The sequence below is a fragment of the Lygodium microphyllum genome, chromosome 10 (assembly GCF_053477565.2).
Source record: "Lygodium microphyllum isolate KBCC chromosome 10, Lygodium_microphyllum_v1.1.10, whole genome shotgun sequence".
Lineage (NCBI taxonomy): Eukaryota > Viridiplantae > Streptophyta > Polypodiopsida > Schizaeales > Lygodiaceae > Lygodium > Lygodium microphyllum.
Genome location: NC_141144.1, coordinates 42562909 through 42578599, shown reverse-complemented (window position 1 = coordinate 42578599; position 15691 = coordinate 42562909). Strand labels below are relative to the sequence as shown.

General features: G+C 41.8%; 1 protein-coding gene and 1 pseudogene across 1 annotated transcript in view; both read right to left on the bottom strand.

The window, feature by feature from the left end:
- LOC148029936 (uncharacterized) overlaps positions 1 to 15691 on the bottom strand; it is a 133879-nt gene that overhangs the window by 19859 nt on the left and 98329 nt on the right. The gene's annotated exons all lie outside the window — the stretch shown is intronic.
- Positions 10276 to 10964, bottom strand: LOC148029939 (uncharacterized; annotated as a pseudogene).

The following is a 15691-nucleotide window of genomic DNA, read 5'->3' as shown; positions in this document are numbered from 1 at the left end:
ACAGCAAGGTACGCTACTATTTTTCAACTAAATATTAGAAAAAACGAGTTGTTACAGCACTATGGACTGAGATCCTTTCTTCTCCTCTAAGATTTGAAGCCTAGTGCAGTTTCTAGGAAACTTTATCACCACGCAAGTGATATTCTCACTGTTTCATCATGAGAAATCTCTCTATTTATGAGAGAAATGGCCTAGAATTGCATGGAAACTATGTAGAACATTTATCTAAGTGAATGCTCTACAAAAATGGGTTCAATGATGGTTGTAATATTTAGGATTTCGCAGGATGTAAGTCTTCATTCGCATTTTTTAACATTCCATACTTGGTTGGAGGCTAGTAGGAGTAGGTGGAGAAATTTGTACAAGCTGAAAAATTGCAGTAAAAAGTTGGGGATTTTCAGCATTAAGTTGCTGCATTTAATGTTTGGCACACATCTCGAGGGACATGCAATGGTACAACCCTGAATTGCTCTAAATTGCAGATTGGGTACTATTTTGTGCAAAGAGCACCCTTTTCAAGGAGATTGATAGCCAATCTACTTGTTGCAAAGGATCTTTGGGATTACATCACAAGTGATTTGCAAAGACCGGGTGAGCTTGCATCTCAGACACCTCAGCAGCATGGTGCTAGAGGATAGTTAGTTGCTGAATTTGGAATTCACTCCTAGAGTCTTATCTTGGCTTCCACACCTCGCTGAATTTATCCTTTTGGGGGGGAGGGAGTGGGGGCGTGTGCAGCAGCCCCTTTCATTTGTGGAATTAGGAGGCCTCTTATTACAAGAGGAACAAACTCAAAGGAATGTTGCTATGCATTCAGGGTTTGTAGTCATGCTCTCTAAATATAAAGGCAAGGGAAAAGCAAAGCAGTATGGAAAAAATCGCCCCAAGGCTGATATGGGACAGCCATCTAACAAGGCTGCCCAAAAGGCAAAAAAAGGGAAATGTACACTCATGGAGATGACCAAACATATGCTTAAGAGCAAAGGACTACCACATAAGTTTTGGTTAGAAGGACTTCAGTGCACTAATCATGTCTTGAATTGTACACCAACAAAGGCACTAAAGACTATCACACCTTTGAGACTTGGCATGGAAAAAACAAAGGTTGATTATTTCCGAGTGTTTGGATGCATAGCTTATGCATATATATCGAGGGAGCTTTGTGGCAAGCTTGATAATAAGGCCAGGAAATGCATTTTTATTAGCTATACTTCAAAAAGCAAAGGCTATCAGTTGTATGATCCATGCACAAAGAAAGTATTTGTTAGTAGAGATGTAATCTTTGCTGAAAATGCAGCTATTTTTTGCATGATCAGTTTGAAATGCCAACCACCTATGACTCGAGCAATATAGTTGAAGGCCTCTTACCACTTTCTTTGGGGTCCGAGCCTGCTGTAAATGGCCAGACTGACTTATTACAACAAGTTGTTGCTGCACCATGTGCTTCCAAACAGCAAGCACTTGATGATGCTTTGACTCCAACAGTGGAACATGCGATATAGCAAGAAAGGGTTGCTATGAATGCAGCAATAAGAGTCCCAAGATGGTTGTTACAAACTCTCCATGAGAGTCAAATGGATGCTCCTTTGCCCCATTGCACTAGAAGGGTTGCTAGACATATAGCATAGCATGCAGTGGTGGCTCATTTGGCTGATCTTTCACAAGTAGATTCTTGTGATGAATATGCATTTATGAGCTCTCTATTAGATGATGATAAGCCTACTTCTTTGTAAGAAGCCAACAAGATGTACATTGGATGCAAGCCATGCAAGAAAAATTGGATTCTATTACCACCAACAATACTTGGGATCTTGTTGAGTTGCCACTTGGCAAGAAAGCCATTGGAACCAAATGGATCTATAAACTGAAGTGCAAGGTTGATGGTTCTATAGATAGGTACAAGGCACGTTTGGTGGCCAAAGACTATGCATAGAAAAATGGCATTGACTATGAGAATGCATTTGCTCCTACATCTCGTATGAGTACAACGAAGTCTGTCATTGCTATAGCTGCAAATTCGAGTTGGAAGGTACATCAGTTGAACATCAAGATAGCATTTTTGAATGGTGACCTATATGAGGATGTTTATGTGTCACAACCCCTAGGATTTGTGGTGAAAGCCAAAGAGCACATGGTTTGCAAATTGCATAAAGCTCATTATGGCTTAAAACAAGCTCCTCGTGCATGGTATGCTAAGATTGATGCTTATTTGGCTATTATTGGTTTCACAAATAGTCCAACTACACCCACTCTCTACATTAACAATAAAGGGGGAACCTACTGATTATCATTCTATATGTAGATGATATGCAGCTCACCAAACCAAAAGAGCATAAAATTGCAGATTTCAAGGCTGAACTAAAACACATTTTTGATACGTTGGATACGGGCTATTTACACTACTATTTGGGAATTCAATTCACCTAAAATCAGCATGGAATCATCATGTCACAATCCCAATATATGGATAAGATTTTGCATAGGTTTAATATGCAAGATTGGAAACCTATGTGCATTTTTATGGAGCTACGGGTCAAGTTGTCCACACGTGATGATGAAGAGATCTCTAATGTTCCAATTTACAGCCATGCTATTGGTTATCTTATTTACCTTTGCAACATACGTCCTAATATACAATTGTAGTATCCTAGGTGAGCAGGTTTATGCATAGTCCACTAACAATACATTGGCAAGCTGTCAAGCGGATCTTCAAATATTTGCAAGGTACTCAATCATATGCTTTATTTTTTCCTAGGGGAAAGATTACACTTACACACTTACAATGATTTAGATTCGGTTGGTGATGCAAACACTAGGCAGTCTACTAGTGGACATTGCTTCTTTTAGGGCCCCTCATGCATTTCGTGTCTAAGTAAGAAACAACCTACAGTGTGGCTACCTCATTTACAACAACAATGGAATGTGTAAGGCTATGTAGATTGTTATCTAATCTACAAATTTCTTCAAAGGGTCCTACACCCATTCTTTTTGACAGACTATTGTGGTGGCATGGAATCATATGTATCATGCTTGCACGAAATACATTGAAGCACATTACCATTATGTCAGAGAGATATGCTATGTAGAAGAGATCAGTTTGACGTATGTTCCTACACAAGAAAATATTACTAACATTTTCACCAAAGAATCACATCGGCATTGCAAGGAGGTATTAGAAGCCAATTCTATGGGAAGTGCCCAATGTTTTAGTTAGTTAGTTTTTAGTACACAACTAAGTTAATAAGTTGTGTCACTACATTTAGAATTAGTTCTAGAGTTAGCTAACTTCAGTTGAGTTAGGGGTTTTGTCTACCTTAGACCTAAGGCCGTAGTTTCATTCGATCACTTTTAGTTTAGTAAGTACACTATCGTTTCAGCTCATACTATCTACTCTCTCTCAATCTCTAGTTTCTCTCCTCCATAGCTGTTCTATTTTCAAAAATGAGTGGTTCGAGGTGTGGATTTTTTTCTTGTTGAATTTACTATTAAGTTGAATTAAGTGTTTGTTAAAATGTGGTCTACTACCCTTTGGGCTCCAAAGGCTGATTTTAGAGCTAGCTCTGCGCCTAAAATGTGGCATGTTGAACAAAAAGACAGCCGCATGTTCCTTCTAGGAAGTAACACATTGGAGAGACTCACAATGCAAAGTCCTCACATGAATTGACTATGCATAAGATGTTTATCCATCTATGCAATCACTTTGGAAGATGCCAAAATTTTGAGTTGCACTAGGTTGGCATCTTTTTCTGGCAGTTTCCCAATGTTACATCCTTCTACATTGGGATGGGCACTAGCAACGCATCCACGGAAATCCGAATACTCAAGGATATAATATCAAGGAAACATCTAGATAGGCACTAGCAATGCATCCATGGACATCTAGATGCCCACAAATGTAACACCGAGCAAGCCTTTGCAAAATTTCTTGCCATGACTTGACAATGCACTGAGCAAAATAGAATTGAGATTCGAACTTTCTAATCAGCATTGATAACATGTTACCAAGAAGCTTGAATGCATCTGTTCCCATGTCTTTCAATGAGGTGAACAACAATATCCACCCATAGTTCCTTATCCTTACATATGGCTTGGAGCAAGGCCCACTTTGAAGCAAGTGTAGAAATGTGTATCAAGAATGCCCCCCTCCCTTTCCTCTTAAGAAATAATAGGGATATCTTTTTGTGTTTATGATGTTGCTTTTGCCAACATTCACTTGCCTAGGCTCTATTGGATTTCCCTTTTGCTCCATTAGCTTCAAGTTACAATGGCAAAACACAAGTCACTCCAACTATGCAGTAGAGAGCTTGTTTTCTTCTTTATATGAAACAAAGTCCATGTACTATAGTTCCTCTCACAAGGACCAAAACTATAATTCTATGAGAGAACCCTTATAGCAATACGTCTCTGCAATATCATTGGTACAAGCATTAGAATAACATACCTTCAATGCAAAAAAGTAAGTACATCATGCATCTTAATTCTTGATTATAAAATTACCATGGTAGGAGCTCAAGCTCGAAGTCCTATATTTCTCCCACCATGACATAGTTTGCAGCTATGTCCCCCTAAGTAATGCAATTGGCCATCCAAATAGCTGATTGCCATTGCAAAAAAAAACGCAGCTCATCTTCAAGCTTCACCATGAGTTATAAGTTATCACCCACAAATCTCTCAATGTACTCTATCCATCCTACTTCCAGTTCTCAATTTACAATAAGTGGGCAACTGCATGAATAGGCCTATGAAACCAATCCCAACAATTGTTCCATATCTGTTTTATGGCTTCAACTCTATGAAAACTCCAAAAGCATTCCAAGTTAAAACATGTATTATGCACATGTTTTAAATTATAAATTGAGATTAACAAATATCTATCAACAAACAAATAGGTGCATGTAGGTCTTCACCAATCTTGTCCATAAACCCATACAGAAGTCCAAGTGTACTACCCTCCATATATGTAATACGAAGGACACTATAGGTGTGTTGCAATGCCTTCACAAGTGTTTCTGCATCAATCCACTGATCATTCCCTAATACCATGTGTGCAAATACAAGAGACTTTGACTTTTCTCCATCTTCCCATTCATCCCATTCGCAACTAACCATGGTACATAGGAGTCCTTCGCATACTCTGATCAGCCTCTCCACAACAATGAATATAAAGGCAAATTGAGTTTGGGATGGCTTCAAGAGCTCCAAGTCATATTTTCCCTATATATGCTTGGGACCTTTGGTCTTTTCATAACAAAATTGACTATGCTTGTTGCAATCCAAAAAATCTTGGATGCCCAAGGTAAGTTCCCAATGTCCTAAATCATCAAATCCAAAAAAGGTGCTGCACAAGGAATCCAAACAATCTTTGGGAACTCATCTTCTAGCATCCTGCCCATTGAGAGACAATTTGAACCATTATCAGACAATCACTGCCTACACACCATTCTATAGACCTATCTCTTGGATACTCTCACGAATGTGATGCATAATGTGTTTAGTCTTCCAAGCCTTGAATGGCTCATAAACATGTTTGAGAACAGCTGAGCAATTTTCAATACCAAATCCCTTCATATGGGTGAGATGTGCCTTCAAATAATCAAAGGCTCAACATACTCATTGGCACAGTACTTGCACATCCACTTTGATGTACCGGAACCTGCAAACTTTTCCAACAATGTCACATGGCTCAAAAGGTTATCAAACTTTCAAGGTGTGGTGATCTTGCAATTCGGAAAGTTGCTACAAGCCACAGAAAAACACAATATAAAACAGCATACTAAGGGAGAAAGAGAGAAATTTTTGCTATATACAACAGTATTTACTGAAGAGTTCAGACTGCAGATTGTGGTCAATTAGAGGGGGGGGGGGGGGGGGGGGGGGGGGGGTGAGAAAGAAAGATATATTAACGTCTACATAAGGCCAATGTGGCCTATGAGACAAAATCCAGAGTACATCCATGTCTAATGTCATCTCATCAGTAAGGTAAAGATAACATTACAAATAAGTGGGTGGCCTATGAAACAATACTGAAAATAACTATACGATGGGACTATACTAGGGTTGAACCATGTGTAGTGTTGTTTCATCGATAGAAAAGAAAAGGAAAGGAAAGGAGAACCATATCTAATAGAACCATGTACAAAAGTGTGGTGGAGACTATGGGCTGTAGCTGATCTCAAGATTTGTACACAATCTCAGCTATGATGCGGTCCCTAGGTGCTTCACTGACATGCCTGGTGGTGAGTCTTCGGTGTCTCGTGATAATGGCTCTAATCCAACTGTGGTGTGGCCTCCTCGAACGTGGTCCTAGTAGACGGGGTTGTCGTGCTCGATGAAGGGAAATGGCTCTATCCAATGTGACTCCACGGTGTGGCCTGTAAGGTGTCTAGCGGGGTGGCTCTGTCTTTGCTAGGCTGGCAGTGTCAGTAGGGTCGGCTCTGTAGAAGAAGTCTATCACTGCTCTTAATGTGTGTCCCTCTGGGTGAGCTGGCCTCCTATCTCACAGTAGTGCAGTTCGGCACCTCTCAAGTTCCAGGAGGAAAAGTCCTGGGCATCTCTGGTCCTCATATACCATGATGCGACGAAGGGGTCCAAATCCATCACGGAAAAGGCAGTGGTACCATCCTCGTATGTCATAGTATACTATGCATCTACATATGTAGTGCTCCTCCATCTCAGACTCTCGACCACAAAGCTGGCAAGTCCTATCCTCTGCTAGGGTGTTTATCCATCTGCCTGTCTCCATCTGAAGCCTATGTGAGGAGGTGCAAATCTATCCGATAGCAACCCTACACTATGGGAGAGATGGATGTCCATATATGCTGGCCAAATAGTGAAACCATCATCAGAGAGACAAGAAATGACTCTTGTTGAACTCCATCCTCGATCCTAGAGGGAGTGGTGGATAGATCCATGTCCTTGCTGTCTCAATCCTCAAGATATCAGTTCTGATCACCTGGTTCAACTCTGATTGATTGAGAGAAAGTGTAGGGCAGTCAAGGCTATAATCCAAAGGTGGAAGACGAGCAATATCCAAACCATGTAGGCTCATCCAAATAGCCATCTGTGAAAACCAACAATTCTTCTCACCTCCTGTTGCTAGTTGTCTAGATGAGGTTAGTACCAATCTAGAGTATTCTATGGCATGGAAGTTCCCATAGTCTATGCCAAAAGGTCACTGCCCTAAAGAGTGCCTTTGTAACTATAGGTTTTGCCCCTAGCTCTATTCTGACAATGGGATGTGGGGTGGAGGGCTTACTCCTAATCATGCGTGCTATCATCATGATCAATGGCCTTTCCATGCTATCCCAATCATCGTAATAATCCCTCTCTACTCCAATCTCATCAGTGAGTGGGCTAAGACACGTATGGTACAAGCTGCAACCCCATACCTCTGCTCCATGTAGTAATGTAGGTGTGACTAGGGTGTCAAACAACCAGAGTTTGGTGTGAGGCTCCTGGAATTGTATGTGAGCACATTGACTCTCGAGTGCCCCTAGTGCTACGTATCCACATGCCAGACGTGCCTCTAATACCCCTCCCAACGAAAAACGTGGGCCGGAGAAGGTGACTCCCAAATAGACATATTTCCTGACTTGCTCCAGTATGTCTCTCCCAAATGTGAACTGGTACATAGATCTAGTCACCCATGCTGCCGAAGTATTGAAAACCATGGTTTTGGTCTTCCCAAGGTTCACTGTGAGGTCTTTATCTCTACAAAAGATGTGCAAAGAGTCTAGATGGCACTCAATCCCTCCGGTGAATCTGAAATGCGAACAATATCATCTGCATACAGTAATATCGGTATCAACACCCTTGCCAAGTTGGCTCCAGCTCCTCCTCCCCCGTCTATGTAATCAGTCACTTCATCTATGTAAAAACCAAACAATGTGGGTGAAAGTGAGCATCCTTGGTTCACTCCTATAGTACTGTCAATCCTCTCTGATCACCTCCCAAGTGCCCATACATGACCTATCATTGTCTCATATAATGCATAGACACCCCATCGTATACCCTTTGGTACTTCAATGTCCTGCAATCTTTGCATGATGCGTGTACGAGGCACTGTATCAAAAGCTTTGAGAAAGTCTACAAAACAACAATAGATCCTCTTGTCTTGGACTCAACCCTCCTCAATAATGGCTCTAAGTGTGAGAATATGGTCTAGCATGGTATATCCTCATCTGAAACCTATCTGTCCTTGTGCTCTCTTGCCTTGCATTTCAGCCCACTTACTGAGTTCATGCTGTAATATAGATCCATATATCTTGGCCAAAGTATGACCGATCATGATAGTCTTGTAGTTGCTAGGAATCAGGGGATCACAACCTTAAATAGCGGAATTATAGTGTTGTCCGACCAACTCATAGGGAAACCTTCATATACTGCTCTATTGAACATATGTGCTAATATGGCTGCTAATATGTCACAAGCATGTGAGAAATGTTCTGCTACTAGTCCATCCTTATCATGTGCCCTCCCACTTTGTAATCTATAAATTGCATTCCTAATCATTTTCCATGTGAAGAAAGACGACTGTTTTGGCCTACAAGCTTATGGGGGCTGCATAGGTGGCTGTCCTACCAGGTCATACAACTGTCTCCCATAGTCAAGCCAAGCATCTGGTGATGTAATCTATATGGGGGGCTGTCTTTCATGAAACATCTTCCATGCACTCTTGCTATCCCGCCCCAAAAATAGCTGATACATCTCTACTTTTGCTTTCGCTAAGTAGTCTCATTTCTTATTCTGCACAAGGCGTTTGAAGAACGCCTTTGCTTAGCGATGTGTGTGAGTGCCTAGCTCCACTTTGTTGAGATATCGAGCTCCACTCGTGATACGCCAGGGTGACCGTTGTGTATTTATGTCACCGACTTGTCAGTTGCAGACGCGGTTGGTACACCGCCCATGAATAATAGCTACATGATAGCTATCCTTATCTACTCTAGTTCGTGGCTCAGTTAGTATGCCACCTTAGTTAGTTGAGTTTGGTTTGAGACCCATATATAGGGTTCTTCTATTTCTTTGTACTTGAGTTCTTTTGGCTTACACAACTAAGAAGAGGAAAACTGTTTTCAGCCTCCACCCTTGTGTGTCTTCCCCCATTGTGCAAGCAAGAAAGCTTCAAGCGAGACTCCTTTCTTCTCTCCCACAATCTTGACACACTTCTCTCTGTAAGTGAGCTCGGGTGACTCTACACTCATCATCATACCAGCTATTTTGGGGAGTAGTAGATCATGTGGGTCTACATCAGGGCAAGGTGTGTGGGAATGCATACATGGCTGATCCATGTATGGCCTCTGCTAAATCCCTTGTACATTCTTCCAACAATCGACTCAAGTCCAATGTATGTAAACTGGTTTGTAGAGAACCACTGTAGATGTGTGAGGTGTCATCTGTAAAGTAGTATTTGGGATGTTTAGGGAGGCATGGTGTTTCATGTTTCATATGTACACACGAGAGCATAAATGTCAAAATAGCATGATCTGCTGCTATGCCAATTGGTCTCTTAGATATCTTAAAGTTTTGGATGTCTGGTATCAATGCTGGTGAGCCTATCAAGTAGTCCACAGTACTTGCCCCTCTTTTGTGATTCCAACATGTCAAATTGTCAGATCTTGGCCATTGTGGCAGACCATTAAAGATGGCTAGTCTATGTGCACTTCCCAAAGCCAATAGGTGTATCCCATAGGTACTCACTTCTTTATCCTAGGCTTTCCTGCATAGGCCTATTTCATCTATGTCGATCTCTTTGAACATGGCATTATCATGCATATAAAAGTCACTCTGTCTATCTCCAGTGCGTGCATTGAAATCTCCTACTAGTAATGTCCCCAATGCTAGCATATCTCATGATATCCTCATAAAGTACATCAAAGGGAGATCCATCTCGTGTGGCATAGGTAGAATTTGCAGGAGGGAAGTAGCATATTGCGATGAATATATCCCGTGGTCTTCCTGTATATATCCTAATCCATAAATATCGTGCATCATCATCTCTTTTCATTACTTGCACTATCCCTTTGAGGTCTTCTTGGTATAGCATGGCCACACCTCCAAAACCCTAGTGCTTCCTAGTTTTCTAGCTACTGGACGAAATGCACTTTCCCACCTGTATCCCTGCATGTCTAGTAGTCAGCTACCTTTACATTGGTGTGTTTCTGTGTACATTGCTATATCTATGTTTCGGAAGCTATCTTCAAAGTAACCAGCATCCAAGCATAGGGCTCCATTACAATTCCATATTGGCATCCAAAGTGTCTCATAGGCCTCATACCATCATGAAGTCCTTTTGTTAGTGATGATGACTCATCTATCCCTATAAATAGCCCACTTTCCCTCTTTGCAAGCCTCCAATACCTTGGGCATGTGTTCTCTGCGATGCGCTATTTGTGTTGGGGTAAGGTCCTCATCCAAATAAATCTTCTCACCCTTGAGGGCTCTCCTCTTGGAGAGGAAGGCCTTTTTTTTCTCTATGTCCCCAAAGCGAAGAATTAGAGCCTTGGACTTAGAGTCCTCTTTCACCACTCTCCAAGCACTAACGATAGGTACGTCTGAAGCCCCAATTTGTCAGCAAGTGTCTTAGCATCTTCCTGTGGACTGCTCTTCTCCTCCCATCCTACTACCCGTACATGTAAAACCCTAGCCCGTCTCCTAGCCTCTTTTTCCAAGGTAGCATTCATTACTTCAGTCTTGTTCACTGATGTTCCCTTATTCTTTTTTACTACCTCAATCCATGGGCTGGCTTCTTCTATCTGCTTCTGTGTTATCTTTGCCACTTCTGCCCATGAGTGAACCTTCCTTTCACATGCCTTCAAAGCCTGTTTCTCTTTTTGTAGTTCTTCTTGCACGTTCATTTCTTTTTTCTTAAATGTATTCAATTCTTTCCCCAGTTCTAAGATTTCAGATTTGTAGGCATCTACCACTTTCAGCATTTCAGTTTTCAGCGTCTGCATTTTGAACAGCATTTATGCCTATAAGTCATTCTTAATCTTTATCTGCATGTCTTGCATTTCTGCCCTATGGCTTACTATCAGTTCGGCTTTGACCTGCTCTTGTATTTCTTTCTCCAGTTATTGTCTCATAATTCGTAGTTCAGAGTGAATCATGAGATGAATTTCTTCGTATTTCTTTTCATTCATGGTGCATGAGGTCTTTCCATGCCTGTCAGATGCTAGGGAGACGGTCCAATCACAGACCCTATAACCATATGTCTTGTACCATGTGGAGTAAACCCTTCTAGACCCTGCCTATCCACATGCCCGATATTGGTGCTTCTCTACCCATCTGCTTAGCTCATGCTCTAGTATTGATTCATAAAGCTTGGCTAGCACATTGCCAACCATGACCATCCTATGGTTTGTAGGAACCATGGGGTCTCCAGCTTTCACAATTAGTACTATAGTATTAGCTAATCAACTAGTAGGGAAGCCTTCACATAGGATCCTATTGAATAGGTGGGCTAAAAGGGGTGCTAGGATGTCTCTGGCATGTGACAAGTGCTCTGCTACTAGTCCATCATGGTCTTGGACCCGGCCGTTCTGGAGTTGATCAATGGCATCGTGAACCATCATTGTGTTGAAGAAGGTAGATGATATGGGTGTCTATCCTTTGGTGGTAGGGGCAATGGGGGCTGCCCATGTACTCGGTATAATGAGGTAGCATATGCATTCCTTGTGTTTGGGGAGGTGATGGGTGTATGGGCTCGGGGTGCTTGAAATGCTTTCCACGCCTCTTGCAATCATGTCCCAAGAATAGCTAATAAAACGTATGCTCCAATCAGGATAGAAATACCCTCTTCTCTTGCTGCACTAGGTGGTGAAAGATCAAGCATATCCGGTTGTGCTTCCTTGCATTCCTCATCATACAAGCTATTCTATGGGACATTCTTGCTTGGGGGGGTGGTAGAGGTGTGTGTGTGGGAAAAATACATAGCAGCTGAGGTGTGAAGTGCTCTTGCAAGCTATCATAAAATCCTCCAGGGGTATGTGAGGATCCATCTCCTACAAGCTCCGATAGAGATGATCTGAGTAAGCACTCGCCATCACTATGGTGAAGTGGTATCTGGGGAATCTTGGGTGGCTGCTCACTGAAGGAATCACCCCATCTTTGTAGGTGATTGATAAACTATAGGTAGGTGTGGTTGGCTGCCACTACCAGGGGACGAGAGAGGGACTCTGAAGGATTGTATGTCAGGAATGAGGGATAAGGGCCCTACGAGATAGTCCACCATGCTTACCCCTAGTCTCTAATGGATCCTAGAGAGGGGACTCCTCTTGGACATCTAGATACATGCTTATGTGGAAAGCATGTGAGAGCATCCGATCCAAGCCATCTAGCCAACAAGCCCTTAAGGATGGCTACTCCATATGCGCCTCCCAAGACTAGGAGGCGGTCACCATAATCTATGCACTCAGCTATGTCTTGTGATGTTGGACCCCCATCTCCTTTGGTGCTATCTCCCTGTACATGTGATCCTCACTCTCAAATAAGGGAATTTGTCTTTGTGTTGTGCGAGCATTGAAATCTCCCACCAACAACACATCTCCAATGTTGGAATAGTGCATAATGTCTACATATAATGGTAAATATGATGACTCTCCCCCCTACGGTGCATATGGAGAATGTGCTGGGAAAAAGTAGCACATTGCCATGTATATATCACCGGGGCAATCTATATGTATCTAGGTCCACATGAAGCGAGCCTCCTCGTCTCTCCTCATGACCTTTACCATGTGTTGTAGCTCCTCCCAATACAACATAGCTACTCCTCCCAAACCTTTGATCCCCCCTCGTGATCTAGCTCCAGGGTAGTATGCAATCTCCCATCTATATCCTCTCATCTTTGGCAAGTGTGTGTTTCTTTGTATATAAGATAATGTCCCTATCAGTGAAGGTCTCCTGGAATAGCCTTGCATCCGTCCTCATGGCTCCATTATAGTTCCACATTGTAAACTTCAAGTATGTCTCATAGGCCACGCCCCATCATTGGCACCTCTTTGTGATAATGATGCGCCAATGAGAGAGAGAGAAAGAGATCTTGAAAAGGCATTTGATCATGTCAGCTAGTCTTTCTTGCAATAGCTAATGTCTACCATGGGCTATGGTCCTCGCATGACTTCTCTTGTTGATACCATTAGTCAGGATGTTTTGGCATGTATTATACTTAATGGGGGAATCATTGATGAAACTCCCTTGTCTCGTTCTCTTTGGTAAGGCTGCCCTCTCAGTCCTTTCCTATTTGCCTTAGTCACTCACCCTATGCTCTCTTTGTTGGATAAGTTGGCTGATAGAGGCAAGATTGTTGGTTTGTCTCTTCCCAATGGTGCCCAACTTTTGGGTCAATCTTTGGCTGATGATTCATTTATGTTTCTCAAGACTGATCAACCTAATTTGAATTGGGCAATGGTTACATGGAATCTCTTTGCTTTAGCTTCAAGGCTTCATATTAATGCTTAGAAATCTACATTGATTTTTTGTACGGAGAGTGATTTGCAAGCTTTGGATTGGTAAGGAGCTGTGATTTCTAAAGGAGATATTACCTGACACTTGGATTATCCTATTGGTGTGGATATAGCTCCTCGTGCCTTGCTTGATTGGATATCATCCCGCATACATGATCGGTTTATGTACCGCAAATCTCAAGGCTGGCCTCTTCATGTGAGACTTAAAGTTGCTCAGTATGGTCTGGTTTTTTCTACCCTTACTTCCTTGGACTAAGAAGTCTCTTTTGGAACTAGTTCAACCTATCTGCTTCATATTGTGGAAAAAGAAAATGAATCGTTTGGGCTAGGTGTGGATTTCTTGGCAACATGTGAATACTTCTAAAAGGATGGGGGGAGCAGCTTTATTGGATATTAGTTTGCATATGGTTGCTTTGATATTGGCACTTTTGTAGGCTTTATGTGTGCAAAGTCGTCCCTCAACAGATATTGCAAAATTTTTCATTGAAAAGACTGGTATCTCACATGGTCGCATAGTTATTCAAGATTCTTGGTGGCATGTGCTGAATTCCATGAGGCATGTTAAGGTCTCCCAGTCTTTTCTCCTTTCTCATTTGATTGCATCCTGACAAGAGATTTTGCGTTTTGAAGTTTGGCACCCTCCTAATCTTCGTAAGGAGGAGAATTCGCTGCAAGGAGAACTGCTAGCTATCTCCAAGTTGTTGGACTGGCTTGATAAAGATATGCAATGAGATAAGTTTAATCGGATGGCTCACTTGGGGTTGCAAACAGTCCATGACGGTGTCATTCCTGGGCAGTCCCGTCTTTATCCTTTCCGGCACATTCATCAATACTTTCGGGTGCCTCATGGCTATCATGACATTTAGTCATCCTTATAGGAGCAACTTTTGAGGTACTCTCCATTGCCAACTTTACAACCCTTGTCTCCTTGGCAGGATTGGATGTTTGTGCTACCTGATGATTTCGAGAACAAGTCAACTAATCAAATTTATCATCAAATGGTCAAGGTCAAGAGATAGGTCACTGGAAATGCCAATAAAATATGGCATATTCGAGAAAGAAAAAAGAAGTGGCACGAAAGATTTCTCCAACTCTGGAAGTCTAAGATTCCTTATCAAGGTAGAGTTTTCATATGGATGTTGCTTATTAGGGGTATTCCAACTAGGGATGTGTTGCGTACGTGCAAGATCTCCTGTGGTCGGTGTGTTTTTGCACTATATGCGATGAGACATAGCTTCATCTCTTCGTCTCTTGCCCTCTTGCTCGACAGATTTTTGGAGTTTTGTTTCCCCTGTGTGGTCATCGGTGACTCAGCAGTGGATATCAACTCATTCATGGATTATGGGAAGGATGCCTTCTATGTTCACCTTGCAATTAGATCATTTATGCCTTTTCCATTTCCTTCATTGGAAAGCTTTATAGCATATTTGGCATACTCGGAATGCCTTCATTTTTTATTCTACCTTGGGTATCCTTAGTCATGTGGCCCGTGTTCGTGGTTTATTGTTATGGCAGATCTCCTCTATGGTTTCAGCTAACCTGGTTCTTCCTGACATTGCTGCTCCTTGGCTGGATATTGTTCACCCCACTCAAGCTGTCCTTTTAGTGTGATATTTGTGTGTAATGGTCTTAGAAGCCTTTCGGCTTGATTTGTGTTTGTTCTATTTTTCTTAGCTAACCTAATGGTTTGATGTAAATATTGTCATTTAATTCAATCATCTTCATGGAAGAGAAAAAGAAAGAAAGAGTATATTAACGTCTCTAAAAGGCCAATGTGGCCTATCAAACTGAAATCAAACTGAAGCAATACATACAATGATGGTGTGTTTCTCATTTGGAACAAGAAAATATTAAAAGCATGCCTACAAGACTGAAAAGTGAAATAGTGTCCTCTAAAAAGAAAAGAAAACATGTCAATGAACTGAAAGTAAAAGTAGAAAAAGAAAACTCTCCATCCATGAGATGTTTGACCTCTAAGAAGATGTATCTCTACATGGCTGAGGTGTCTTGGCATCTCTCCTGTGGCACTCAATGATGACTCTAATTTGTCTGTGATGAGGATGTCTAGGCCTTCGTCTGTGTGGACGTGGGCACCTAGACCGATTGCAACTTCTCCAAAAGGACACCTACAGAAGATGAGGTCCAATGATGATGTACTCCTGTAAGCTATGTGGAAGTAGTAGTGGTATGTGCCATACTTGGTTGTGTAGCAATGAAAAAGTTAGTGATTG